This window comes from Elephas maximus, chromosome 22 (genome assembly GCF_024166365.1).
Source record: "Elephas maximus indicus isolate mEleMax1 chromosome 22, mEleMax1 primary haplotype, whole genome shotgun sequence".
NCBI classification, from domain to species: Eukaryota; Metazoa; Chordata; class Mammalia; order Proboscidea; family Elephantidae; genus Elephas; species Elephas maximus.
In genome coordinates, this window is record NC_064840.1 from 37,337,430 (window position 1) to 37,363,807 (window position 26,378).

The following is a 26,378-nucleotide window of genomic DNA, read 5'->3' on the forward strand; positions in this document are numbered from 1 at the left end:
TGCTTAGGGTTAGGGTTAGGGTTAGAGTTAGAGTTAGTGCTAGCGTTTAGGGTTAGGGTTAGGGTCAAGTTTCGAGTTATTGTTAGGTTTAGGGTTAGGTTTAGGATGGAGTTAAGGTTACGGTTAATTTTATTTTTAGGGTAAGGGTTAGGTTTAGGTCAGGGTTAGGGCTAGGATTAGGGATAGGGTTAGGGTTGGGGATAGGGTTAGGGGTTCGTGTGAGGGTTAGTGTTAGGTTTACAGTTCAGCTGATGTTTTAGGGTGTTACAGTTAGGGTTACGGTTAGAGTTAGAGTTAAGGTTCGGGGTAGGTTTATGCTTAGGATTAGGGTTAGGGTCAGGGTTAGGGGGAGATTTAGTGTTATGTTCAGTTTTAGGCCTAGGGTGAAGTATACGTTAAGCTTGAGGTTTAGGGTTAGGAGTTAGGATTCAGGTTAGGGTCAGGATTAGCGTTAGGTTTAGGGTTAGTGTTAGGTTTAGTGTTAGTGTTAGTTTTGCTTAGGGTTAGGGTTTGAATGAAGTTAGGGTAGGTTTAGGGTTATGGTTAGGGTGAAATTTTGGTTAAAGGTGAGGGTTCAGTTTAGGTTTAGGGTTAGGGTTAGGGGTTAGGGTTAGGTTTAAGCTTATGTTAGGGTTAAGTTAGGGTGAAGGTTAGGGTAGAGTTAGGGTCAGGGTTAGGTTTAGGGCGAGGGTTAGGGTCAGAGTTATTTTAATGGTTAGGTTTAGGGTTACAAGTGGGCCAAGGTTAAGGTTAGGGTTAGGTTTAGGGGTAGGGTTAGGGTTAAAGTTAGGTTTAGCTTTAGGTTAGGGAAAGGGTGAAGTTTAAGATAGGGTGAGGGTTATGGTCATGGCTAAGGTTTGGTTTATTTTTCAGGGTAGTGTTAAGGTTATGTTTAGGGTTAGGGTTAAGTGACCGGTTCTGTTTAGTTTTAGGGTTAGGGTTAGATTTTAGGTTAATGTTAAGTGTAACCGTTAGGGTTACGATTTGTGTTAGGCATTGTGGTTGGGGTGAGGGTTAGCTTTAGGGTTAGGGTTGGGTAGGGTTAGGATTATGGTTATGGTAAGGTGTTAGGGGTTAGAGGTGTAGTTTAGGGTTAGGGTTTGGGTGAGGGTTCCGGTTAGCCATTGTGGTTCTGGTCATGGTTAGGTTTGGTTTAGGGTTAGGGTTAAGTGTTAGAGTTAGGGTGAGAGGTAGGGTTAAGGTTTGGGTTAGGCTTTGGTGTTAGGGTTAGGGTTATCGTTAGGGCTTACGGGTTCAGGTTAGTGTTCAGGTTAGGGCTAGGGTTAGCATTAGGTTTAGGGTTGGGAGATAGGTTTAGGGGTTAGAGTGAGGGTTACGGTTAGTTTTACACTTAAATGAGGGTTTAGTGTGTTATGCTTAGGGTTAGCTTTACAGTTAGGTTGAGATTTAAGGTTAGGGTTAGGTGTAGTGGAAGATTTAAGTTTAGGTTTAGGGTTAGGGTTAGCGTTAGTGTTCTATGTAGGGTCAAGGTTAGAGTTAGGGTTAGGATTAGGTCTAGGATTAGGATTAGGTTTAAGGTTATTTTCAGGGCTATCGTAAGGGTTAGGTTTAGGGTTACAGATGGACTAACGTTATGGTTAGAGTTAGGTTTAAGTTTAGGGTTTGGGTTAGGTTTAGGTTTAGGATTAAGTTTAGGGTTAGGGTTTGGATGAAGTTCAGATAGGGTGAGGGTTATTTTTACGGTTAGGGCTAGAGGTTGGATTTGTTTTCAGATTAGTGTTAAGGTTAGGTTTAGGCTTCGGGTTAGGGTTCAGGTTATGTTTAGGGTTAGGTGTAGGTTTAGTGTGAAGTTTAGATTAAAGGTGAGTTTTCGGATAAGGGTTACGATTAGGGTTAGGATTATAGATAGTGCTAGACGTTAGGTTTAGGGAATGAGGCTTAGGTTTATGGTTAGGGTAGCCCTAAGTTTAGGGTTAATGTCAGGGTTAGGGTTGGATTAGGGTTTCTGTGCATTTAGGGTTAGTGTTAGGGATAGGGTTAGGGATAGCGTTAGGTTTAGGGTTGGGGATATATATGGTTAAGCACTAGGGTGAAGGTTAGGGTTAGTTTTACAGTTAAGGTGAGGTTTTAGGTTAATTCTGATGGTTAGGGTTAGGGTTAAGGTGAAGTTTCAGTTCATAGTGACGTTTAGGGTTAAGGTTAGAGGTAGGTTTAAGGTTAGTGTTAGGTTTAGGTTAAGTTTAGGGTTGGGGTAGGGTAAAGGTTAGGTTTAAGGCTAGGTTTGCTGTAAAGGGTAGGGCTAGGTTAGGGCTAGAGCTAGCTTTAGAGTTAGAGTTAGTGCTATGGTTTAGGGTTAGGGTTAGGGTCAGGTTAAGAGTTATTGTTAGGGTTAGGGTTAGGATAGAGTTTAGTTCAGGGTTTCGTATTAGGCTAAGGGTTAGGTTTAGGTCAGGGTTAGGGTTAGGATTAGGGATAGGGTTAGTGTTAGGGAAATGGTTAGGGGTTTGTGTGAGGGTTAGTGTTAGGTTTACAGTTAAGCTGATGTTTTAGGGTGTGAGGTTTAGGGTTAGAGTTGGAGTTAGGGTTAGGTTTAGGGTTAGGTCCAGACTTACGGAGTAGTTTAGGGTTCATATAGTTTTAGGGTTAGGTTTAGGTTTAGGGTGAAGTTTAGGTTAAGGATGAGGGTTAGGGTTAGGGTTAGGGAGAACTGCCTTGCGGTAGCCGTGTTCTGGAAGTGGAACGAGTATGTAGTGTTAGCGTTAAGTTATTGTGAAGGCTTGTTTTGGCCCAGGGAAAGCAAAGCACTGGGGAAATCCTAACAAACCCCGGGGTCTTTCCACAGTTCAAAGTGTGTAACCACACACTCTTTTCCAAATAAGAGAGCGCACAGGCAACAGCAGCCTGCATGTTTCTCAGTGAAAGGGAGAACTCCCTGACTTCATCCAGTCCTCTGAGCAAAGCAGGCAAGAGGAGAGAACCTTTTTTTCCTTCCTCTTTCCTGCAATGAATTCCTCATTTGCTCTCGCAAAGGCAAGGCTTCTTCTGAAAAACTGCATCGCAGGACATTTCTCCTTCCAGAGGATCAACTACATAGTTCTAGCTTTAAGAGATTGTGAAAGCACCCAGGGAGAAAAGGCCTTTTTTTTTTTTTTATCTATTTTCTGCCTGAATTCGGTCAATTCGCCCTTGCGAAAGCAAGGTTTTCTTGCACAAACTACAAAGCAGTAACCTCTCTCCTGGCAGAGTAAATCCTATGCAGTGTTGCCCTGAAGGGATACGGTTGGCACAGTGAGGCCCAGGGAAAACACAGTGCAGAGAGAAATTCCAGCAAAGCCACGTATTTCCCCATATGAAAGCATGTCAATTTCATTTATTTGCCAGGAACAGAGCTCAGAGGCAACATGAGATTCTGTGTATGTCAGTGAAGAAAAAACACTCTGACTTCATCCATTCCTCTGACGAAAGCAGTTAGAATGAGAAAACCGTCATTTGGTTTCGCTTTCCTGCAAGGAGCTGGGCAAATCTGCCTTCGCGAAGGGAAGTTTTCCTCCGGAGAACTGCCTTGCGGTAGCCGTGTTCCGGAAGTGGCACGGGTATGCAGTGTTAGCGTTAAGCTGTTGTGAAGGCTCGTTTTGGCCCAGGGAAAACAAAGCGCCTGGGGAAATCCTAACAAACCCCGGTGCCTTTCCCCAGTTCCATGTGTGTAACTACAGAATCTTTTCCAAATAAGAGAGCGCACAGGCAACAGCAGCCTGCATGATTCTCAGTGAAAGGGAGAACTCCCTGACTTCATCCAGTCCTCTGAGCAAAGCAGGCATAAGGAGAGAACCTTTTCTTCCTTCCTCTTTCCTGCAATGAATTCCTCATTTGCACTTGCAAACGCAAGTCTTCTTGTGAAAAACTACATCGCAGGGGATTTATCCTTCCAGAGTAGCAACTGCATAGTCTTAGCTTTAAGAGATTGTGAAAGCACCCAGGGAGAAAAAGGCCTTTTGTATTCTCTTTCCGGCCTGAACTCTGTCAATTCGCACTTCCAAAAGCAACGTTTCCTAGCACCAACTGCAAAGCAGTAACCTCTCTCCTGGCAGAGTAAATCCTATGTACTGTTGCCCTGAAGAGGTATTGGAGGTAGAGTGAGGCCCAGGGAAATCACAGTGTGTATTGAAATGATAGCAAAGCCATGTCTTTCCCCACCTGAATGCATGTCAATTTTGGTGATTTGCCAGGAACAGAGCTCAGAGGCAACATCAGATTTTGTGTATCTCAGTGAAAAAAAGAACACTCTGACTTCATCCATTCCTCTGACGAAAGCAGTTAGAATGAGAAAACCGTCGTTTGGTTTCGCTTTCCTGCAACGAGTTGGGCAAATCTGCCCTTCGCGAAGGCAAGATTTCCTCCGGAGAACTGCGTTGCGGTAGTCGTGTTCTGGAAGTGGAACGAGGATGCAGTGTTAGCGTTAAGTTATTGTGAAGACTCTTTTTGGCCCAGGGAAAACAAAGCGCCTGGGGAAATCCTAACAAACCCCGGTGCCTTTCCACAGTTCAAAGCGTGTCACTGCAGACTCTTTTCCAAAAAAGAGTTATGGTTAGGGTTAGGGTTAGGGTTAGGGTTAGGTTTATGGTTAGGATCAGGGTTAGGGTCAGGGTTAGGGGAAGATTTAGTGTTATGTTTAGTTTTAGGGTTAGGGTTAGGGTGAAGTTTATGTTAAACGAGAGGGTTAGGGTTAGCGGTTAGGGTTCAGGTTAGGGTCAGTTTTAGGGTTAGTTTTAGGTTTAGGGTTAGGGTTAGGTTTAGTGTTAGTGTTAATTGTGGTGAGGGTTTGAATGAAGTTAGGGTAGGTTTAGGGTTATGGTTGGGGTGAGATTTTGGCTAAGAGTGAGGGTTCGGCTTCGGGTTAGGGTTAGAGTTAGGGTTAGTGGTTAGGGTTAGTTTTAGGGTTAATGTTAGGTTTTGGCTAAGGATTAGGGTTAGAGTTACGGTTAGGGGTTAGTGTTTCAGTTAAGTTTAGGGTAGGGTTATAATTAGGGTTAAGTTTAGGGTTACGGTAAGAGATTTACGTTTACAGTTAAGGTGAGGGTTTTGGGTAAGTGTTACGCTTAGGGTTAGGGCTAGGTTTAGGGTTAGATTTAGGGTTAGGGGTTAGGGTTAGGTGTAATTTTACGGTAGGCTTAAAGTTAGGGTTAAGGTGAGGTTAGGTTTAGGGTCAGGGTTAGGATTAGAATTAGGTTTAGGGTTCGGGTTAGGTTCAGGGCTATTGTAAGGGCTAGGTTTAGGGTTACAGATGGACTTGCATTATGGTTAGAGTTAGGTTGAAGGTAAGGGTTTGGGTTAGGTCTAGGTATAGGGTTACGGTTAGGGTTAGGTTGTGGATGATGTTTAGGATAGGGTGAGGGTTAAATTTATGGTTAGGGCTAGAGTTTGGGTTTGTGTTCAGGTTAGTGTTAAGGTTAGGTTTAGGGTTCGGGTTAAGGTTAGGAGTTATGTTTAGGGTTAGTGTTAGGTTTAGGGATAGGGTTAGTGTGAAGTTCAGGTTAAGTGGGAGATTTAGGATAAGGGTTAGGATTACGGTTAGGATTAGAGATAGTGTTAGACGTTTGGTTTAGGGTGTTAGGGTTAGGTTTATGGTTAGGGTAGGCTTTTAAGTTTAGGGTTAATGTTAGGTTTAGGGTTAGATTAGTGTCACTGTTCGTGTTAGATTTAGGGTTAGGGACAGGGTTAGGGATAAGTTTAGGGATGGCGTGAGGTTTAGGGTTGGGGATACGTTTAAGGGTTGGGGTGACTGTTATGGTTAGGTTTACAGTTAAGGAGAGGGTTTAGGTTAATTGTTATGTCAGGGTTAGGTTTAGAGTTAGGCTTCGGGTTAGGGTGAAGTTTCAGTTAATAGTGAGGGTTAGGGTTAAGGTTAGTGTTAGGGTTAGGTTTAGGGTTAGGGTTAAGGTGGGGGTAAGGTTACTGTTAAGGCTAGGTTTACGGTAAAGGGTGGTGCTGCTTAGGGTTAGGGTTAGGGTTAGAGTTAGAGTTAGAGTTAGTGCTAGCGTTTAGGGTTAGGGTTAGGGTCAAGTTTCGAGTTATTGTTAGGTTTAGGGTTAGGTTTAGGATGGAGTTAAGGTTACGGTTAATTTTATTTTTAGGGTAAGGGTTAGGTTTAGGTCAGGGTTAGGGCTAGGATTAGGGATAGGGTTAGGGTTGGGGATAGGGTTAGGGGTTCGTGTGAGGGTTAGTGTTAGGTTTACAGTTCAGCTGATGTTTTAGGGTGTTACAGTTAGGGTTACGGTTAGAGTTAGAGTTAAGGTTCGGGGTAGGTTTATGCTTAGGATTAGGGTTAGGGTCAGGGTTAGGGGGAGATTTAGTGTTATGTTCAGTTTTAGGCCTAGGGTGAAGTATACGTTAAGCTTGAGGTTTAGGGTTAGGAGTTAGGATTCAGGTTAGGGTCAGGATTAGCGTTAGGTTTAGGGTTAGTGTTAGGTTTAGTGTTAGTGTTAGTTTTGCTTAGGGTTAGGGTTTGAATGAAGTTAGGGTAGGTTTAGGGTTATGGTTAGGGTGAAATTTTGGTTAAAGGTGAGGGTTCAGTTTAGGTTTAGGGTTAGGGTTAGGGGTTAGGGTTAGGTTTAAGCTTATGTTAGGGTTAAGTTAGGGTGAAGGTTAGGGTAGAGTTAGGGTCAGGGTTAGGTTTAGGGCGAGGGTTAGGGTCAGAGTTATTTTAATGGTTAGGTTTAGGGTTACAAGTGGGCCAAGGTTAAGGTTAGGGTTAGGTTTAGGCGTAGGGTTAGGGTTAAAGTTAGGTTTAGCTTTAGGTTAGGGAAAGGGTGAAGTTTAAGATAGGGTGAGGGTTATGGTCATGGCTAAGGTTTGGTTTATTTTTCAGGGTAGTGTTAAGGTTATGTTTAGGGTTAGGGTTAAGTGACCGGTTCTGTTTAGTTTTAGGGTTAGGGTTAGATTTTAGGTTAATGTTAAGTGTAACCGTTAGGGTTACGATTTGTGTTAGGCATTGTGGTTGGGGTGAGGGTTAGCTTTAGGGTTAGGGTTGGGTAGGGTTAGGATTATGGTTATGGTAAGGTGTTAGGGGTTAGAGGTGTAGTTTAGGGTTAGGGTTTGGGTGAGGGTTCCGGTTAGCCATTGTGGTTCTGGTCATGGTTAGGTTTGGTTTAGGGTTAGGGTTAAGTGTTAGAGTTAGGGTGAGAGGTAGGGTTAAGGTTTGGGTTAGGCTTTGGTGTTAGGGTTAGGGTTATCGTTAGGGCTTACGGGTTCAGGTTAGTGTTCAGGTTAGGGCTAGGGTTAGCATTAGGTTTAGGGTTGGGAGATAGGTTTAGGGGTTAGAGTGAGGGTTATGGTTAGTTTTACACTTAAATGAGGGTTTAGTGTGTTATGCTTAGGGTTAGCTTTACAGTTAGGTTGAGATTTAAGGTTAGGGTTAGGTGTAGTGGAAGATTTAGGTTTAGGTTTAGGGTTAGGGTTAGCGTTAGTGTTCTATGTAGGGTCAAGGTTAGAGTTAGGGTTAGGATTAGGTCTAGGATTAGGATTAGGTTTAAGGTTATTTTCAGGGCTATCGTAAGGGTTAGGTTTAGGGTTACAGATGGACTAACGTTATGGTTAGAGTTAGGTTTAAGTTTAGGGTTTGGGTTAGGTTTAGGTTTAGGATTAAGTTTAGGGTTAGGGTTTGGATGAAGTTCAGATAGGGTGAGGGTTATTTTTACGGTTAGGGCTAGAGGTTGGATTTGTTTTCAGATTAGTGTTAAGGTTAGGTTTAGGCTTCGGGTTAGGGTTCAGGTTATGTTTAGGGTTAGGTGTAGGTTTAGTGTGAAGTTTAGATTAAAGGTGAGTTTTCGGATAAGGGTTACGATTAGGGTTAGGATTATAGATAGTGCTAGACGTTAGGTTTAGGGAATGAGGCTTAGGTTTATGGTTAGGGTAGCCCTAAGTTTAGGGTTAATGTCAGGGTTAGGGTTGGATTAGGGTTTCTGTGCATTTAGGGTTAGTGTTAGGGATAGGGTTAGGGATAGCGTTAGGTTTAGGGTTGGGGATATATATGGTTAAGCACTAGGGTGAAGGTTAGGGTTAGTTTTACAGTTAAGGTGAGGTTTTAGGTTAATTCTGATGGTTAGGGTTAGGGTTAAGGTGAAGTTTCAGTTCATAGTGACGTTTAGGGTTAAGGTTAGAGGTAGGTTTAAGGTTAGTGTTAGGTTTAGGTTAAGTTTAGGGTTGGGGTAGGGTAAAGGTTAGGTTTAAGGCTAGGTTTGCTGTAAAGGGTAGGGCTAGGTTAGGGCTAGAGCTAGCTTTAGAGTTAGAGTTAGTGCTATGGTTTAGGGTTAGGGTTAGGGTCAGGTTAAGAGTTATTGTTAGGGTTAGGGTTAGGATAGAGTTTAGTTCAGGGTTTCGTATTAGGCTAAGGGTTAGGTTTAGGTCAGGGTTAGGGTTAGGATTAGGGATAGGGTTAGTGTTAGGGAAATGGTTAGGGGTTTGTGTGAGGGTTAGTGTTAGGTTTACAGTTAAGCTGATGTTTTAGGGTGTGAGGTTTAGGGTTAGAGTTGGAGTTAGGGTTAGGTTTAGGGTTAGGTCCAGACTTACGGAGTAGTTTAGGGTTCATATAGTTTTAGGGTTAGGTTTAGGTTTAGGGTGAAGTTTAGGTTAAGGATGAGGGTTAGGGTTAGGGTTAGGGAGAACTGCCTTGCGGTAGCCGTGTTCTGGAAGTGGAACGAGTATGTAGTGTTAGCGTTAAGTTATTGTGAAGGCTTGTTTTGGCCCAGGGAAAGCAAAGCACTGGGGAAATCCTAACAAACCCCGGGGTCTTTCCACAGTTCAAAGTGTGTAACCACACACTCTTTTCCAAATAAGAGAGCGCACAGGCAACAGCAGCCTGCATGTTTCTCAGTGAAAGGGAGAACTCCCTGACTTCATCCAGTCCTCTGAGCAAAGCAGGCAAGAGGAGAGAACCTTTTTTTCCTTCCTCTTTCCTGCAATGAATTCCTCATTTGCTCTCGCAAAGGCAAGGCTTCTTCTGAAAAACTGCATCGCAGGACATTTCTCCTTCCAGAGGATCAACTACATAGTTCTAGCTTTAAGAGATTGTGAAAGCACCCAGGGAGAAAAGGCCTTTTTTTTTTTTTATCTATTTTCTGCCTGAATTCGGTCAATTCGCCCTTGCGAAAGCAAGGTTTTCTTGCACAAACTACAAAGCAGTAACCTCTCTCCTGGCAGAGTAAATCCTATGCAGTGTTGCCCTGAAGGGATACGGTTGGCACAGTGAGGCCCAGGGAAAACACAGTGCAGAGAGAAATTCCAGCAAAGCCACGTATTTCCCCATATGAAAGCATGTCAATTTCATTTATTTGCCAGGAACAGAGCTCAGAGGCAACATGAGATTCTGTGTATGTCAGTGAAGAAAAAACACTCTGACTTCATCCATTCCTCTGATGAAAGCAGTTAGAATGAGAAAACCGTCATTTGGTTTCGCTTTCCTGCAAGGAGCTGGGCAAATCTGCCTTCGCGAAGGGAAGTTTTCCTCCGGAGAACTGCCTTGCGGTAGCCGTGTTCCGGAAGTGGCACGGGTATGCAGTGTTAGCGTTAAGCTGTTGTGAAGGCTCGTTTTGGCCCAGGGAAAACAAAGCGCCTGGGGAAATCCTAACAAACCCCGGTGCCTTTCCCCAGTTCCATGTGTGTAACTACAGAATCTTTTCCAAATAAGAGAGCGCACAGGCAACAGCAGCCTGCATGATTCTCAGTGAAAGGGAGAACTCCCTGACTTCATCCAGTCCTCTGAGCAAAGCAGGCATAAGGAGAGAACCTTTTCTTCCTTCCTCTTTCCTGCAATGAATTCCTCATTTGCACTTGCAAACGCAAGTCTTCTTGTGAAAAACTACATCGCAGGGGATTTATCCTTCCAGAGTAGCAACTGCATAGTCTTAGCTTTAAGAGATTGTGAAAGCACCCAGGGAGAAAAAGGCCTTTTGTATTCTCTTTCCGGCCTGAACTCTGTCAATTCGCACTTCCAAAAGCAACGTTTCCTAGCACCAACTGCAAAGCAGTAACCTCTCTCCTGGCAGAGTAAATCCTATGTACTGTTGCCCTGAAGAGGTATTGGAGGTAGAGTGAGGCCCAGGGAAATCACAGTGTGTATTGAAATGATAGCAAAGCCATGTCTTTCCCTACCTGAATGCATGTCAATTTCGGTTATTTGCCAGGAACAGAGCTCAGAGGCAACATCAGATTTTGTGTATCTCAGTGAAAAAAAGAACACTCTGACTTCATCCATTCCTCTGACGAAAGCAGTTAGAATGAGAAAACCGTCGTTTGGTTTCGCTTTCCTGCAACGAGTTGGGCAAATCTGCCCTTCGCGAAGGCAAGATTTCCTCCGGAGAACTGCGTTGCGGTAGTCGTGTTCTGGAAGTGGAACGAGGATGCAGTGTTAGCGTTAAGTTATTGTGAAGACTCTTTTTGGCCCAGGGAAAACAAAGCGCCTGGGGAAATCCTAACAAACCCCGGTGCCTTTCCACAGTTCAAAGCGTGTCACTGCAGACTCTTTTCCAAAAAAGAGTTATGGTTAGGGTTAGGGTTAGGGTTAGGGTTAGGTTTATGGTTAGGATCAGGGTTAGGGTCAGGGTTAGGGGAAGATTTAGTGTTATGTTTAGTTTTAGGGTTAGGGTTAGGGTGAAGTTTATGTTAAACGAGAGGGTTAGGGTTAGCGGTTAGGGTTCAGGTTAGGGTCAGTTTTAGGGTTAGTTTTAGGTTTAGGGTTAGGGTTAGGTTTAGTGTTAGTGTTAATTGTGGTGAGGGTTTGAATGAAGTTAGGGTAGGTTTAGGGTTATGGTTGGGGTGAGATTTTGGCTAAGAGTGAGGGTTCGGCTTCGGGTTAGGGTTAGAGTTAGGGTTAGTGGTTAGGGTTAGTTTTAGGGTTAATGTTAGGTTTTGGCTAAGGATTAGGGTTAGAGTTACGGTTAGGGGTTAGTGTTTCAGTTAAGTTTAGGGTAGGGTTATAATTAGGGTTAAGTTTAGGGTTACGGTAAGAGATTTACGTTTACAGTTAAGGTGAGGGTTTTGGGTAAGTGTTACGCTTAGGGTTAGGGCTAGGTTTAGGGTTAGATTTAGGGTTAGGGGTTAGGGTTAGGTGTAATTTTACGGTAGGCTTAAAGTTAGGGTTAAGGTGAGGTTAGGTTTAGGGTCAGGGTTAGGATTAGAATTAGGTTTAGGGTTCGGGTTAGGTTCAGGGCTATTGTAAGGGCTAGGTTTAGGGTTACAGATGGACTTGCATTATGGTTAGAGTTAGGTTGAAGGTAAGGGTTTGGGTTAGGTCTAGGTATAGGGTTACGGTTAGGGTTAGGTTGTGGATGATGTTTAGGATAGGGTGAGGGTTAAATTTATGGTTAGGGCTAGAGTTTGGGTTTGTGTTCAGGTTAGTGTTAAGGTTAGGTTTAGGGTTCGGGTTAAGGTTAGGAGTTATGTTTAGGGTTAGTGTTAGGTTTAGGGATAGGGTTAGTGTGAAGTTCAGGTTAAGTGGGAGATTTAGGATAAGGGTTAGGATTACGGTTAGGATTAGAGATAGTGTTAGACGTTTGGTTTAGGGTGTTAGGGTTAGGTTTATGGTTAGGGTAGGCTTTTAAGTTTAGGGTTAATGTTAGGTTTAGGGTTAGATTAGTGTCACTGTTCGTGTTAGATTTAGGGTTAGGGACAGGGTTAGGGATAAGTTTAGGGATGGCGTGAGGTTTAGGGTTGGGGATACGTTTAAGGGTTAGGGTGACTGTTATGGTTAGGTTTACAGTTAAGGAGAGGGTTTAGGTTAATTGTTATGTCAGGGTTAGGTTTAGAGTTAGGCTTCGGGTTAGGGTGAAGTTTCAGTTAATAGTGAGGGTTAGGGTTAAGGTTAGTGTTAGGGTTAGGTTTAGGGTTAGGGTTAAGGTGGGGGTAAGGTTACTGTTAAGGCTAGGTTTACGGTAAAGGGTGGTGCTGCTTAGGGTTAGGGTTAGGGTTAGAGTTAGAGTTAGAGTTAGTGCTAGCGTTTAGGGTTAGGGTTAGGGTCAAGTTTCGAGTTATTGTTAGGTTTAGGGTTAGGTTTAGGATGGAGTTAAGGTTACGGTTAATTTTATTTTTAGGGTAAGGGTTAGGTTTAGGTCAGGGTTAGGGCTAGGATTAGGGATAGGGTTAGGGTTGGGGATAGGGTTAGGGGTTCGTGTGAGGGTTAGTGTTAGGTTTACAGTTCAGCTGATGTTTTAGGGTGTTACAGTTAGGGTTACGGTTAGAGTTAGAGTTAAGGTTCGGGGTAGGTTTATGCTTAGGATTAGGGTTAGGGTCAGGGTTAGGGGGAGATTTAGTGTTATGTTCAGTTTTAGGCCTAGGGTGAAGTATACGTTAAGCTTGAGGTTTAGGGTTAGGAGTTAGGATTCAGGTTAGGGTCAGGATTAGCGTTAGGTTTAGGGTTAGTGTTAGGTTTAGTGTTAGTGTTAGTTTTGCTTAGGGTTAGGGTTTGAATGAAGTTAGGGTAGGTTTAGGGTTATGGTTAGGGTGAAATTTTGGTTAAAGGTGAGGGTTCAGTTTAGGTTTAGGGTTAGGGTTAGGGGTTAGGGTTAGGTTTAAGCTTATGTTAGGGTTAAGTTAGGGTGAAGGTTAGGGTAGAGTTAGGGTCAGGGTTAGGTTTAGGGCGAGGGTTAGGGTCAGAGTTATTTTAATGGTTAGGTTTAGGGTTACAAGTGGGCCAAGGTTAAGGTTAGGGTTAGGTTTAGGGGTAGGGTTAGGGTTAAAGTTAGGTTTAGCTTTAGGTTAGGGAAAGGGTGAAGTTTAAGATAGGGTGAGGGTTATGGTCATGGCTAAGGTTTGGTTTATTTTTCAGGGTAGTGTTAAGGTTATGTTTAGGGTTAGGGTTAAGTGACCGGTTCTGTTTAGTTTTAGGGTTAGGGTTAGATTTTAGGTTAATGTTAAGTGTAACCGTTAGGGTTACGATTTGTGTTAGGCATTGTGGTTGGGGTGAGGGTTAGCTTTAGGGTTAGGGTTGGGTAGGGTTAGGATTATGGTTATGGTAAGGTGTTAGGGGTTAGAGGTGTAGTTTAGGGTTAGGGTTTGGGTGAGGGTTCCGGTTAGCCATTGTGGTTCTGGTCATGGTTAGGTTTGGTTTAGGGTTAGGGTTAAGTGTTAGAGTTAGGGTGAGAGGTAGGGTTAAGGTTTGGGTTAGGCTTTGGTGTTAGGGTTAGGGTTATCGTTAGGGCTTACGGGTTCAGGTTAGTGTTCAGGTTAGGGCTAGGGTTAGCATTAGGTTTAGGGTTGGGAGATAGGTTTAGGGGTTAGAGTGAGGGTTACGGTTAGTTTTACACTTAAATGAGGGTTTAGTGTGTTATGCTTAGGGTTAGCTTTACAGTTAGGTTGAGATTTAAGGTTAGGGTTAGGTGTAGTGGAAGATTTAAGTTTAGGTTTAGGGTTAGGGTTAGCGTTAGTGTTCTATGTAGGGTCAAGGTTAGAGTTAGGGTTAGGATTAGGTCTAGGATTAGGATTAGGTTTAAGGTTATTTTCAGGGCTATCGTAAGGGTTAGGTTTAGGGTTACAGATGGACTAACGTTATGGTTAGAGTTAGGTTTAAGTTTAGGGTTTGGGTTAGGTTTAGGTTTAGGATTAAGTTTAGGGTTAGGGTTTGGATGAAGTTCAGATAGGGTGAGGGTTATTTTTACGGTTAGGGCTAGAGGTTGGATTTGTTTTCAGATTAGTGTTAAGGTTAGGTTTAGGCTTCGGGTTAGGGTTCAGGTTATGTTTAGGGTTAGGTGTAGGTTTAGTGTGAAGTTTAGATTAAAGGTGAGTTTTCGGATAAGGGTTACGATTAGGGTTAGGATTATAGATAGTGCTAGACGTTAGGTTTAGGGAATGAGGCTTAGGTTTATGGTTAGGGTAGCCCTAAGTTTAGGGTTAATGTCAGGGTTAGGGTTGGATTAGGGTTTCTGTGCATTTAGGGTTAGTGTTAGGGATAGGGTTAGGGATAGCGTTAGGTTTAGGGTTGGGGATATATATGGTTAAGCACTAGGGTGAAGGTTAGGGTTAGTTTTACAGTTAAGGTGAGGTTTTAGGTTAATTCTGATGGTTAGGGTTAGGGTTAAGGTGAAGTTTCAGTTCATAGTGACGTTTAGGGTTAAGGTTAGAGGTAGGTTTAAGGTTAGTGTTAGGTTTAGGTTAAGTTTAGGGTTGGGGTAGGGTAAAGGTTAGGTTTAAGGCTAGGTTTGCTGTAAAGGGTAGGGCTAGGTTAGGGCTAGAGCTAGCTTTAGAGTTAGAGTTAGTGCTATGGTTTAGGGTTAGGGTTAGGGTCAGGTTAAGAGTTATTGTTAGGGTTAGGGTTAGGATAGAGTTTAGTTCAGGGTTTCGTATTAGGCTAAGGGTTAGGTTTAGGTCAGGGTTAGGGTTAGGATTAGGGATAGGGTTAGTGTTAGGGAAATGGTTAGGGGTTTGTGTGAGGGTTAGTGTTAGGTTTACAGTTAAGCTGATGTTTTAGGGTGTGAGGTTTAGGGTTAGAGTTGGAGTTAGGGTTAGGTTTAGGGTTAGGTCCAGACTTACGGAGTAGTTTAGGGTTCATATAGTTTTAGGGTTAGGTTTAGGTTTAGGGTGAAGTTTAGGTTAAGGATGAGGGTTAGGGTTAGGGTTAGGGAGAACTGCCTTGCGGTAGCCGTGTTCTGGAAGTGGAACGGGTATGTAGTGTTAGCGTTAAGTTATTGTGAAGGCTTGTTTTGGCCCAGGGAAAGCAAAGCACTGGGGAAATCCTAACAAACCCCGGGGTCTTTCCACAGTTCAAAGTGTGTAACCACACACTCTTTTCCAAATAAGAGAGCGCACAGGCAACAGCAGCCTGCATGTTTCTCAGTGAAAGGGAGAACTCCCTGACTTCATCCAGTCCTCTGAGCAAAGCAGGCAAGAGGAGAGAACCTTTTTTTCCTTCCTCTTTCCTGCAATGAATTCCTCATTTGCTCTCGCAAAGGCAAGGCTTCTTCTGAAAAACTGCATCGCAGGACATTTCTCCTTCCAGAGGATCAACTACATAGTTCTAGCTTTAAGAGATTGTGAAAGCACCCAGGGAGAAAAGGCCTTTTTTTTTTTTTTATCTATTTTCTGCCTGAATTCGGTCAATTCGCCCTTGCGAAAGCAAGGTTTTCTTGCACAAACTACAAAGCAGTAACCTCTCTCCTGGCAGAGTAAATCCTATGCAGTGTTGCCCTGAAGGGATACGGTTGGCACAGTGAGGCCCAGGGAAAACACAGTGCAGAGAGAAATTCCAGCAAAGCCACGTATTTCCCCATATGAAAGCATGTCAATTTCATTTATTTGCCAGGAACAGAGCTCAGAGGCAACATGAGATTCTGTGTATGTCAGTGAAGAAAAAACACTCTGACTTCATCCATTCCTCTGACGAAAGCAGTTAGAATGAGAAAACCGTCATTTGGTTTCGCTTTCCTGCAAGGAGCTGGGCAAATCTGCCTTCGCGAAGGGAAGTTTTCCTCCGGAGAACTGCCTTGCGGTAGCCGTGTTCCGGAAGTGGCACGGGTATGCAGTGTTAGCGTTAAGCTGTTGTGAAGGCTCGTTTTGGCCCAGGGAAAACAAAGCGCCTGGGGAAATCCTAACAAACCCCGGTGCCTTTCCCCAGTTCCATGTGTGTAACTACAGAATCTTTTCCAAATAAGAGAGCGCACAGGCAACAGCAGCCTGCATGATTCTCAGTGAAAGGGAGAACTCCCTGACTTCATCCAGTCCTCTGAGCAAAGCAGGCATAAGGAGAGAACCTTTTCTTCCTTCCTCTTTCCTGCAATGAATTCCTCATTTGCACTTGCAAACGCAAGTCTTCTTGTGAAAAACTACATCGCAGGGGATTTATCCTTCCAGAGTAGCAACTGCATAGTCTTAGCTTTAAGAGATTGTGAAAGCACCCAGGGAGAAAAAGGCCTTTTGTATTCTCTTTCCGGCCTGAACTCTGTCAATTCGCACTTCCAAAAGCAACGTTTCCTAGCACCAACTGCAAAGCAGTAACCTCTCTCCTGGCAGAGTAAATCCTATGTACTGTTGCCCTGAAGAGGTATTGGAGGTAGAGTGAGGCCCAGGGAAATCACAGTGTGTATTGAAATGATAGCAAAGCCATGTCTTTCCCCACCTGAATGCATGTCAATTTCGGTGATTTGCCAGGAACAGAGCTCAGAGGCAACATCAGATTTTGTGTATCTCAGTGAAAAAAAGAACACTCTGACTTCATCCATTCCTCTGACGAAAGCAGTTAGAATGAGAAAACCGTCGTTTGGTTTCGCTTTCCTGCAACGAGTTGGGCAAATCTGCCCTTCGCGAAGGCAAGATTTCCTCCGGAGAACTGCGTTGCGGTAGTCGTGTTCTGGAAGTGGAACGAGGATGCAGTGTTAGCGTTAAGTTATTGTGAAGACTCTTTTTGGCCCAGGGAAAACAAAGCGCCTGGGGAAATCCTAACAAACCCCGGTGCCTTTCCACAGTTCAAAGCGTGTCACTGCAGACTCTTTTCCAAAAAAGAGTTATGGTTAGGGTTAGGGTTAGGGTTAGGTTTATGGTTAGGATTAGGGTTAGGGTCAGGGTTAGGGGAAGATTTAGTGTTATGTTTAGTTTTAGGGTTAGGGTTAGGGTGAAGTTTATGTTAAACGAGAGGGTTAGGGTTAGCGGTTAGGGTTCAGGTTAGGGTCAGTTTTAGGGTTAGTTTTAGGTTTAGGGTTAGGGTTAGGTTTAGTGTTAGTGTTAATTGTGGTGAGGGTTTGAATGAAGTTAGGGTAGGTTTAGGGTTATGGTTGGGGTGAGATTTTGGCTAAGAGTGAGGGTTCGGCTTCGGGTTAGGGTTAGAGTTAGGGTTAGTGGTTAGGGTTAGTTTTAGGGTTAATGTTAGGTTTTGGCTAAGGATTAGGGTTAGAGTTACGGTTAGGGGTTAGTGTTTCAGTTAAGTTTAGGGTAGGGTTATAATTAGGGTTAAGTTTAGGGTTACGGTAAGAGATTTACGTTTACAGTTAAGGTGAGGGTTTTGGGTAAGTGTTACGCTTAGGGTTAGGGCTAGGTTTAGGGTTAGATTTAGGGTTAGGGGTTAGGGTTAGGTGTAATTTTACGGTAGGCTTAAAGTTAGGGTTAAGGTGAGGTTAGGTTTAGGGTCAGGGTTAGGATTAGAATTAGGTTTAGGGTTCGGGTTAGGTTCAGGGCTATTGTAAGGGCTAGGTTTAGGGTTACAGATGGACTTGCATTATGGTTAGAGTTAGGTTGAAGGTAAGGGTTTGGGTTAGGTCTAGGTATAGGGTTACGGTTAGGGTTAGGTTGTGGATGATGTTTAGGATAGGGTGAGGGTTAAATTTATGGTTAGGGCTAGAGTTTGGGTTTGTGTTCAGGTTAGTGTTAAGGTTAGGTTTAGGGTTCGGGTTAAGGTTAGGAGTTATGTTTAGGGTTAGTGTTAGGTTTAGGGATAGGGTTAGTGTGAAGTTCAGGTTAAGTGGGAGATTTAGGATAAGGGTTAGGATTACGGTTAGGATTAGAGATAGTGTTAGACGTTTGGTTTAGGGTGTTAGGGTTAGGTTTATGGTTAGGGTAGGCTTTTAAGTTTAGGGTTAATGTTAGGTTTAGGGTTAGATTAGTGTCACTGTTCGTGTTAGATTTAGGGTTAGGGACAGGGTTAGGGATAAGTTTAGGGATGGCGTGAGGTTTAGGGTTGGGGATACGTTTAAGGGTTGGGGTGACTGTTATGGTTAGGTTTACAGTTAAGGAGAGGGTTTAGGTTAATTGTTATGTCAGGGTTAGGTTTAGAGTTAGGCTTCGGGTTAGGGTGAAGTTTCAGTTAATAGTGAGGGTTAGGGCTAAGGTTAGTGTTAGGGTTAGGTTTAGGGTTAGGGTTAAGGTGGGGGTAAGGTTACTGTTAAGGCTAGGTTTACGGTAAAGGGTGGTGCTGCTTAGGGTTAGGGTTAGGGTTAGAGTTAGAGTTAGAGTTAGTGCTAGCGTTTAGGGTTAGGGTTAGGGTCAAGTTTCGAGTTATTGTTAGGTTTAGGGTTAGGTTTAGGATGGAGTTAAGGTTACGGTTAATTTTATTTTTAGGGTAAGGGTTAGGTTTAGGTCAGGGTTAGGGCTAGGATTAGGGATAGGGTTAGGGTTGGGGATAGGGTTAGGGGTTCGTGTGAGGGTTAGTGTTAGGTTTACAGTTCAGCTGATGTTTTAGGGTGTTACAGTTAGGGTTACGGTTAGAGTTAGAGTTAAGGTTCGGGGTAGGTTTATGCTTAGGATTAGGGTTAGGGTCAGGGTTAGGGGGAGATTTAGTGTTATGTTCAGTTTTAGGCCTAGGGTGAAGTATACGTTAAGCTTGAGGTTTAGGGTTAGGAGTTAGGATTCAGGTTAGGGTCAGGATTAGCGTTAGGTTTAGGGTTAGTGTTAGGTTTAGTGTTAGTGTTAGTTTTGCTTAGGGTTAGGGTTTGAATGAAGTTAGGGTAGGTTTAGGGTTATGGTTAGGGTGAAATTTTGGTTAAAGGTGAGGGTTCAGTTTAGGTTTAGGGTTAGGGTTAGGGGTTAGGGTTAGGTTTAAGCTTATGTTAGGGTTAAGTTAGGGTGAAGGTTAGGGTAGAGTTAGGGTCAGGGTTAGGTTTAGGGCGAGGGTTAGGGTCAGAGTTATTTTAATGGTTAGGTTTAGGGTTACAAGTGGGCCAAGGTTAAGGTTAGGGTTAGGTTTAGGGGTAGGGTTAGGGTTAAAGTTAGGTTTAGCTTTAGGTTAGGGAAAGGGTGAAGTTTAAGATAGGGTGAGGGTTATGGTCATGGCTAAGGTTTGGTTTATTTTTCAGGGTAGTGTTAAGGTTATGTTTAGGGTTAGGGTTAAGTGACCGGTTCTGTTTAGTTTTAGGGTTAGGGTTAGATTTTAGGTTAATGTTAAGTGTAACCGTTAGGGTTACGATTTGTGTTAGGCATTGTGGTTGGGGTGAGGGTTAGCTTTAGGGTTAGGGTTGGGTAGGGTTAGGATTATGGTTATGGTAAGGTGTTAGGGGTTAGAGGTGTAGTTTAGGGTTAGGGTTTGGGTGAGGGTTCCGGTTAGCCATTGTGGTTCTGGTCATGGTTAGGTTTGGTTTAGGGTTAGGGTTAAGTGTTAGAGTTAGGGTGAGAGGTAGGGTTAAGGTTTGGGTTAGGCTTTGGTGTTAGGGTTAGGGTTATCGTTAGGGCTTACGGGTTCAGGTTAGTGTTCAGGTTAGGGCTAGGGTTAGCATTAGGTTTAGGGTTGGGAGATAGGTTTAGGGGTTAGAGTGAGGGTTACGGTTAGTTTTACACTTAAATGAGGGTTTAGTGTGTTATGCTTAGGGTTAGCTTTACAGTTAGGTTGAGATTTAAGGTTAGGGTTAGGTGTAGTGGAAGATTTAAGTTTAGGTTTAGGGTTAGGGTTAGCGTTAGTGTTCTATGTAGGGTCAAGGTTAGAGTTAGGGTTAGGATTAGGTCTAGGATTAGGATTAGGTTTAAGGTTATTTTCAGGGCTATCGTAAGGGTTAGGTTTAGGGTTACAGATGGACTAACGTTATGGTTAGAGTTAGGTTTAAGTTTAGGGTTTGGGTTAGGTTTAGGTTTAGGATTAAGTTTAGGGTTAGGGTTTGGATGAAGTTCAGATAGGGTGAGGGTTATTTTTACGGTTAGGGCTAGAGGTTGGATTTGTTTTCAGATTAGTGTTAAGGTTAGGTTTAGGCTTCGGGTTAGGGTTCAGGTTATGTTTAGGGTTAGGTGTAGGTTTAGTGTGAAGTTTAGATTAAAGGTGAGTTTTCGGATAAGGGTTACGATTAGGGTTAGGATTATAGATAGTGCTAGACGTTAGGTTTAGGGAATGAGGCTTAGGTTTATGGTTAGGGTAGCCCTAAGTTTAGGGTTAATGTCAGGGTTAGGGTTGGATTAGGGTTTCTGTGCATTTAGGGTTAGTGTTAGGGATAGGGTTAGGGATAGCGTTAGGTTTAGGGTTGGGGATATATATGGTTAAGCACTAGGGTGAAGGTTAGGGTTAGTTTTACAGTTAAGGTGAGGTTTTAGGTTAATTCTGATGGTTAGGGTTAGGGTTAAGGTGAAGTTTCAGTTCATAGTGACGTTTAGGGTTAAGGTTAGAGGTAGGTTTAAGGTTAGTGTTAGGTTTAGGTTAAGTTTAGGGTTGGGGTAGGGTAAAGGTTAGGTTTAAGGCTAGGTTTGCTGTAAAGGGTAGGGCTAGGTTAGGGCTAGAGCTAGCTTTAGAGTTAGAGTTAGTGCTATGGTTTAGGGTTAGGGTTAGGGTCAGGTTAAGAGTTATTGTTAGGGTTAGGGTTAGGATAGAGTTTAGTTCAGGGTTTCGTATTAGGCTAAGGGTTAGGTTTAGGTCAGGGTTAGGGTTAGGATTAGGGATAGGGTTAGTGTTAGGGAAATGGTTAGGGGTTTGTGTGAGGGTTAGTGTTAGGTTTACAGTTAAGCTGATGTTTTAGGGTGTGAGGTTTAGGGTTAGAGTTGGAGTTAGGGTTAGGTTTAGGGTTAGGTCCAGACTTACGGAGTAGTTTAGGGTTCATATAGTTTTAGGGTTAGGTTTAGGTTTAGGGTGAAGTTTAGGTTAAGGATGAGGGTTAGGGTTAGGGTTAGGGAGAACTGCCTTGCGGTAGCCGTGTTCTGGAAGTGGAACGAGTATGTAGTGTTAGCGTTAAGTTATTGTGAAGGCTTGTTTTGGCCCAGGGAAAGCAAAGCACTGGGGAAATCCTAACAAACCCCGGGGTCTTTCCACAGTTCAAAGTGTGTAACCACACACTCTTTTCCAAATAAGAGAGCGCACAGGCAACAGCAGCCTGCATGTTTCTCAGTGAAAGGGAGAACTCCCTGACTTCATCCAGTCCTCTGAGCAAAGCAGGCAAGAGGAGAGAACCTTTTTTTCCTTCCTCTTTCCTGCAATGAATTCCTCATTTGCTCTCGCAAAGGCAAGGCTTCTTCTGAAAAACTGCATCGCAGGACATTTCTCCTTCCAGAGGATCAACTACATAGTTCTAGCTTTAAGAGATTGTGAAAGCACCCAGGGAGAAAAGGCCTTTTTTTTTTTTTTATCTATTTTCTGCCTGAATTCGGTCAATTCGCCCTTGCGAAAGCAAGGTTTTCTTGCACAAACTACAAAGCAGTAACCTCTCTCCTGGCAGAGTAAATCCTATGCAGTGTTGCCCTGAAGGGATACGGTTGGCACAGTGAGGCCCAGGGAAAACACAGTGCAGAGAGAAATTCCAGCAAAGCCACGTATTTCCCCATATGAAAGCATGTCAATTTCATTTATTTGCCAGGAACAGAGCTCAGAGGCAACATGAGATTCTGTGTATGTCAGTGAAGAAAAAACACTCTGACTTCATCCATTCCTCTGACGAAAGCAGTTAGAATGAGAAAACCATCATTTGGTTTCGCTTTCCTGCAAGGAGCTGGGCAAATCTGCCTTCGCGAAGGGAAGTTTTCCTCCGGAGAACTGCCTTGCGGTAGCCGTGTTCCGGAAGTGGCACGGGTATGCAGTGTTAGCGTTAAGCTGTTGTGAAGGCTCGTTTTGGCCCAGGGAAAACAAAGCGCCTGGGGAAATCCTAACAAACCCCGGTGCCTTTCCCCAGTTCCATGTGTGTAACTACAGAATCTTTTCCAAATAAGAGAGCGCACAGGCAACAGCAGCCTGCATGATTCTCAGTGAAAGGGAGAACTCCCTGACTTCATCCAGTCCTCTGAGCAAAGCAGGCATAAGGAGAGAACCTTTTCTTCCTTCCTCTTTCCTGCAATGAATTCCTCATTTGCACTTGCAAACGCAAGTCTTCTTGTGAAAAACTACATCGCAGGGGATTTATCCTTCCAGAGTAGCAACTGCATAGTCTTAGCTTTAAGAGATTGTGAAAGCACCCAGGGAGAAAAAGGCCTTTTGTATTCTCTTTCCGGCCTGAACTCTGTCAATTCGCACTTCCAAAAGCAACGTTTCCTAGCACCAACTGCAAAGCAGTAACCTCTCTCCTGGCAGAGTAAATCCTATGTACTGTTGCCCTGAAGAGGTATTGGAGGTAGAGTGAGGCCCAGGGAAATCACAGTGTGTATTGAAATGATAGCAAAGCCATGTCTTTCCCCACCTGAATGCATGTCAATTTCGGTGATTTGCCAGGAACAGAGCTCAGAGGCAACATCAGATTTTGTGTATCTCAGTGAAAAAAAGAACACTCTGACTTCATCCATTCCTCTGACGAAAGCAGTTAGAATGAGAAAACCGTCGTTTGGTTTCGCTTTCCTGCAACGAGTTGGGCAAATCTGCCCTTCGCGAAGGCAAGATTTCCTCCGGAGAACTGCGTTGCGGTAGTCGTGTTCTGGAAGTGGAACGAGGATGCAGTGTTAGCGTTAAGTTATTGTGAAGACTCTTTTTGGCCCAGGGAAAACAAAGCGCCTGGGGAAATCCTAACAAACCCCGGTGCCTTTCCACAGTTCAAAGCGTGTCACTGCAGACTCTTTTCCAAAAAAGAGTTATGGTTAGGGTTAGGGTTAGGGTTAGGGTTAGGTTTATGGTTAGGATCAGGGTTAGGGTCAGGGTTAGGGGAAGATTTAGTGTTATGTTTAGTTTTAGGGTTAGGGTTAGGGTGAAGTTTATGTTAAACGAGAGGGTTAGGGTTAGCGGTTAGGGTTCAGGTTAGGGTCAGTTTTAGGGTTAGTTTTAGGTTTAGGGTTAGGGTTAGGTTTAGTGTTAGTGTTAATTGTGGTGAGGGTTTGAATGAAGTTAGGGTAGGTTTAGGGTTATGGTTGGGGTGAGATTTTGGCTAAGAGTGAGGGTTCGGCTTCGGGTTAGGGTTAGAGTTAGGGTTAGTGGTTAGGGTTAGTTTTAGGGTTAATGTTAGGTTTTGGCTAAGGATTAGGGTTAGAGTTACGGTTAGGGGTTAGTGTTTCAGTTAAGTTTAGGGTAGGGTTATAATTAGGGTTAAGTTTAGGGTTACGGTAAGAGATTTACGTTTACAGTTAAGGTGAGGGTTTTGGGTAAGTGTTACGCTTAGGGTTAGGGCTAGGTTTAGGGTTAGATTTAGGGTTAGGGGTTAGGGTTAGGTGTAATTTTACGGTAGGCTTAAAGTTAGGGTTAAGGTGAGGTTAGGTTTAGGGTCAGGGTTAGGATTAGAATTAGGTTTAGGGTTCGGGTTAGGTTCAGGGCTATTGTAAGGGCTAGGTTTAGGGTTACAGATGGACTTGCATTATGGTTAGAGTTAGGTTGAAGGTAAGGGTTTGGGTTAGGTCTAGGTATAGGGTTACGGTTAGGGTTAGGTTGTGGATGATGTTTAGGATAGGGTGAGGGTTAAATTTATGGTTAGGGCTAGAGTTTGGGTTTGTGTTCAGGTTAGTGTTAAGGTTAGGTTTAGGGTTCGGGTTAAGGTTAGGAGTTATGTTTAGGGTTAGTGTTAGGTTTAGGGATAGGGTTAGTGTGAAGTTCAGGTTAAGTGGGAGATTTAGGATAAGGGTTAGGATTACGGTTAGGATTAGAGATAGTGTTAGACGTTTGGTTTAGGGTGTTAGGGTTAGGTTTATGGTTAGGGTAGGCTTTTAAGTTTAGGGTTAATGTTAGGTTTAGGGTTAGATTAGTGTCACTGTTCGTGTTAGATTTAGGGTTAGGGACAGGGTTAGGGATAAGTTTAGGGATGGCGTGAGGTTTAGGGTTGGGGATACGTTTAAGGGTTGGGGTGACTGTTATGGTTAGGTTTACAGTTAAGGAGAGGGTTTAGGTTAATTGTTATGTCAGGGTTAGGTTTAGAGTTAGGCTTCGGGTTAGGGTGAAGTTTCAGTTAATAGTGAGGGTTAGGGTTAAGGTTAGTGTTAGGGTTAGGTTTAGGGTTAGGGTTAAGGTGGGGGTAAGGTTACTGTTAAGGCTAGGTTTACGGTAAAGGGTGGTGCTGCTTAGGGTTAGGGTTAGGGTTAGAGTTAGAGTTAGAGTTAGTGCTAGCGTTTAGGGTTAGGGTTAGGGTCAAGTTTCGAGTTATTGTTAGGTTTAGGGTTAGGTTTAGGATGGAGTTAAGGTTACGGTTAATTTTATTTTTAGGGTAAGGGTTAGGTTTAGGTCAGGGTTAGGGCTAGGATTAGGGATAGGGTTAGGGTTGGGGATAGGGTTAGGGGTTCGTGTGAGGGTTAGTGTTAGGTTTACAGTTCAGCTGATGTTTTAGGGTGTTACAGTTAGGGTTACGGTTAGAGTTAGAGTTAAGGTTCGGGGTAGGTTTATGCTTAGGATTAGGGTTAGGGTCAGGGTTAGGGGGAGATTTAGTGTTATGTTCAGTTTTAGGCCTAGGGTGAAGTATACGTTAAGCTTGAGGTTTAGGGTTAGGAGTTAGGATTCAGGTTAGGGTCAGGATTAGCGTTAGGTTTAGGGTTAGTGTTAGGTTTAGTGTTAGTGTTAGTTTTGCTTAGGGTTAGGGTTTGAATGAAGTTAGGGTAGGTTTAGGGTTATGGTTAGGGTGAAATTTTGGTTAAAGGTGAGGGTTCAGTTTAGGTTTAGGGTTAGGGTTAGGGGTTAGGGTTAGGTTTAAGCTTATGTTAGGGTTAAGTTAGGGTGAAGGTTAGGGTAGAGTTAGGGTCAGGGTTAGGTTTAGGGCGAGGGTTAGGGTCAGAGTTATTTTAATGGTTAGGTTTAGGGTTACAAGTGGGCCAAGGTTAAGGTTAGGGTTAGGTTTAGGGGTAGGGTTAGGGTTAAAGTTAGGTTTAGCTTTAGGTTAGGGAAAGGGTGAAGTTTAAGATAGGGTGAGGGTTATGGTCATGGCTAAGGTTTGGTTTATTTTTCAGGGTAGTGTTAAGGTTATGTTTAGGGTTAGGGTTAAGTGACCGGTTCTGTTTAGTTTTAGGGTTAGGGTTAGATTTTAGGTTAATGTTAAGTGTAACCGTTAGGGTTACGATTTGTGTTAGGCATTGTGGTTGGGGTGAGGGTTAGCTTTAGGGTTAGGGTTGGGTAGGGTTAGGATTATGGTTATGGTAAGGTGTTAGGGGTTAGAGGTGTAGTTTAGGGTTAGGGTTTGGGTGAGGGTTCCGGTTAGCCATTGTGGTTCTGGTCATGGTTAGGTTTGGTTTAGGGTTAGGGTTAAGTGTTAGAGTTAGGGTGAGAGGTAGGGTTAAGGTTTGGGTTAGGCTTTGGTGTTAGGGTTAGGGTTATCGTTAGGGCTTACGGGTTCAGGTTAGTGTTCAGGTTAGGGCTAGGGTTAGCATTAGGTTTAGGGTTGGGAGATAGGTTTAGGGGTTAGAGTGAGGGTTACGGTTAGTTTTACACTTAAATGAGGGTTTAGTGTGTTATGCTTAGGGTTAGCTTTACAGTTAGGTTGAGATTTAAGGTTAGGGTTAGGTGTAGTGGAAGATTTAAGTTTAGGTTTAGGGTTAGGGTTAGCGTTAGTGTTCTATGTAGGGTCAAGGTTAGAGTTAGGGTTAGGATTAGGTCTAGGATTAGGATTAGGTTTAAGGTTATTTTCAGGGCTATCGTAAGGGTTAGGTTTAGGGTTACAGATGGACTAACGTTATGGTTAGAGTTAGGTTTAAGTTTAGGGTTTGGGTTAGGTTTAGGTTTAGGATTAAGTTTAGGGTTAGGGTTTGGATGAAGTTCAGATAGGGTGAGGGTTATTTTTACGGTTAGGGCTAGAGGTTGGATTTGTTTTCAGATTAGTGTTAAGGTTAGGTTTAGGCTTCGGGTTAGGGTTCAGGTTATGTTTAGGGTTAGGTGTAGGTTTAGTGTGAAGTTTAGATTAAAGGTGAGTTTTCGGATAAGGGTTACGATTAGGGTTAGGATTATAGATAGTGCTAGACGTTAGGTTTAGGGAATGAGGCTTAGGTTTATGGTTAGGGTAGCCCTAAGTTTAGGGTTAATGTCAGGGTTAGGGTTGGATTAGGGTTTCTGTGCATTTAGGGTTAGTGTTAGGGATAGGGTTAGGGATAGCGTTAGGTTTAGGGTTGGGGATATATATGGTTAAGCACTAGGGTGAAGGTTAGGGTTAGTTTTACAGTTAAGGTGAGGTTTTAGGTTAATTCTGATGGTTAGGGTTAGGGTTAAGGTGAAGTTTCAGTTCATAGTGACGTTTAGGGTTAAGGTTAGAGGTAGGTTTAAGGTTAGTGTTAGGTTTAGGTTAAGTTTAGGGTTGGGGTAGGGTAAAGGTTAGGTTTAAGGCTAGGTTTGCTGTAAAGGGTAGGGCTAGGTTAGGGCTAGAGCTAGCTTTAGAGTTAGAGTTAGTGCTATGGTTTAGGGTTAGGGTTAGGGTCAGGTTAAGAGTTATTGTTAGGGTTAGGGTTAGGATAGAGTTTAGTTCAGGGTTTCGTATTAGGCTAAGGGTTAGGTTTAGGTCAGGGTTAGGGTTAGGATTAGGGATAGGGTTAGTGTTAGGGAAATGGTTAGGGGTTTGTGTGAGGGTTAGTGTTAGGTTTACAGTTAAGCTGATGTTTTAGGGTGTGAGGTTTAGGGTTAGAGTTGGAGTTAGGGTTAGGTTTAGGGTTAGGTCCAGACTTAC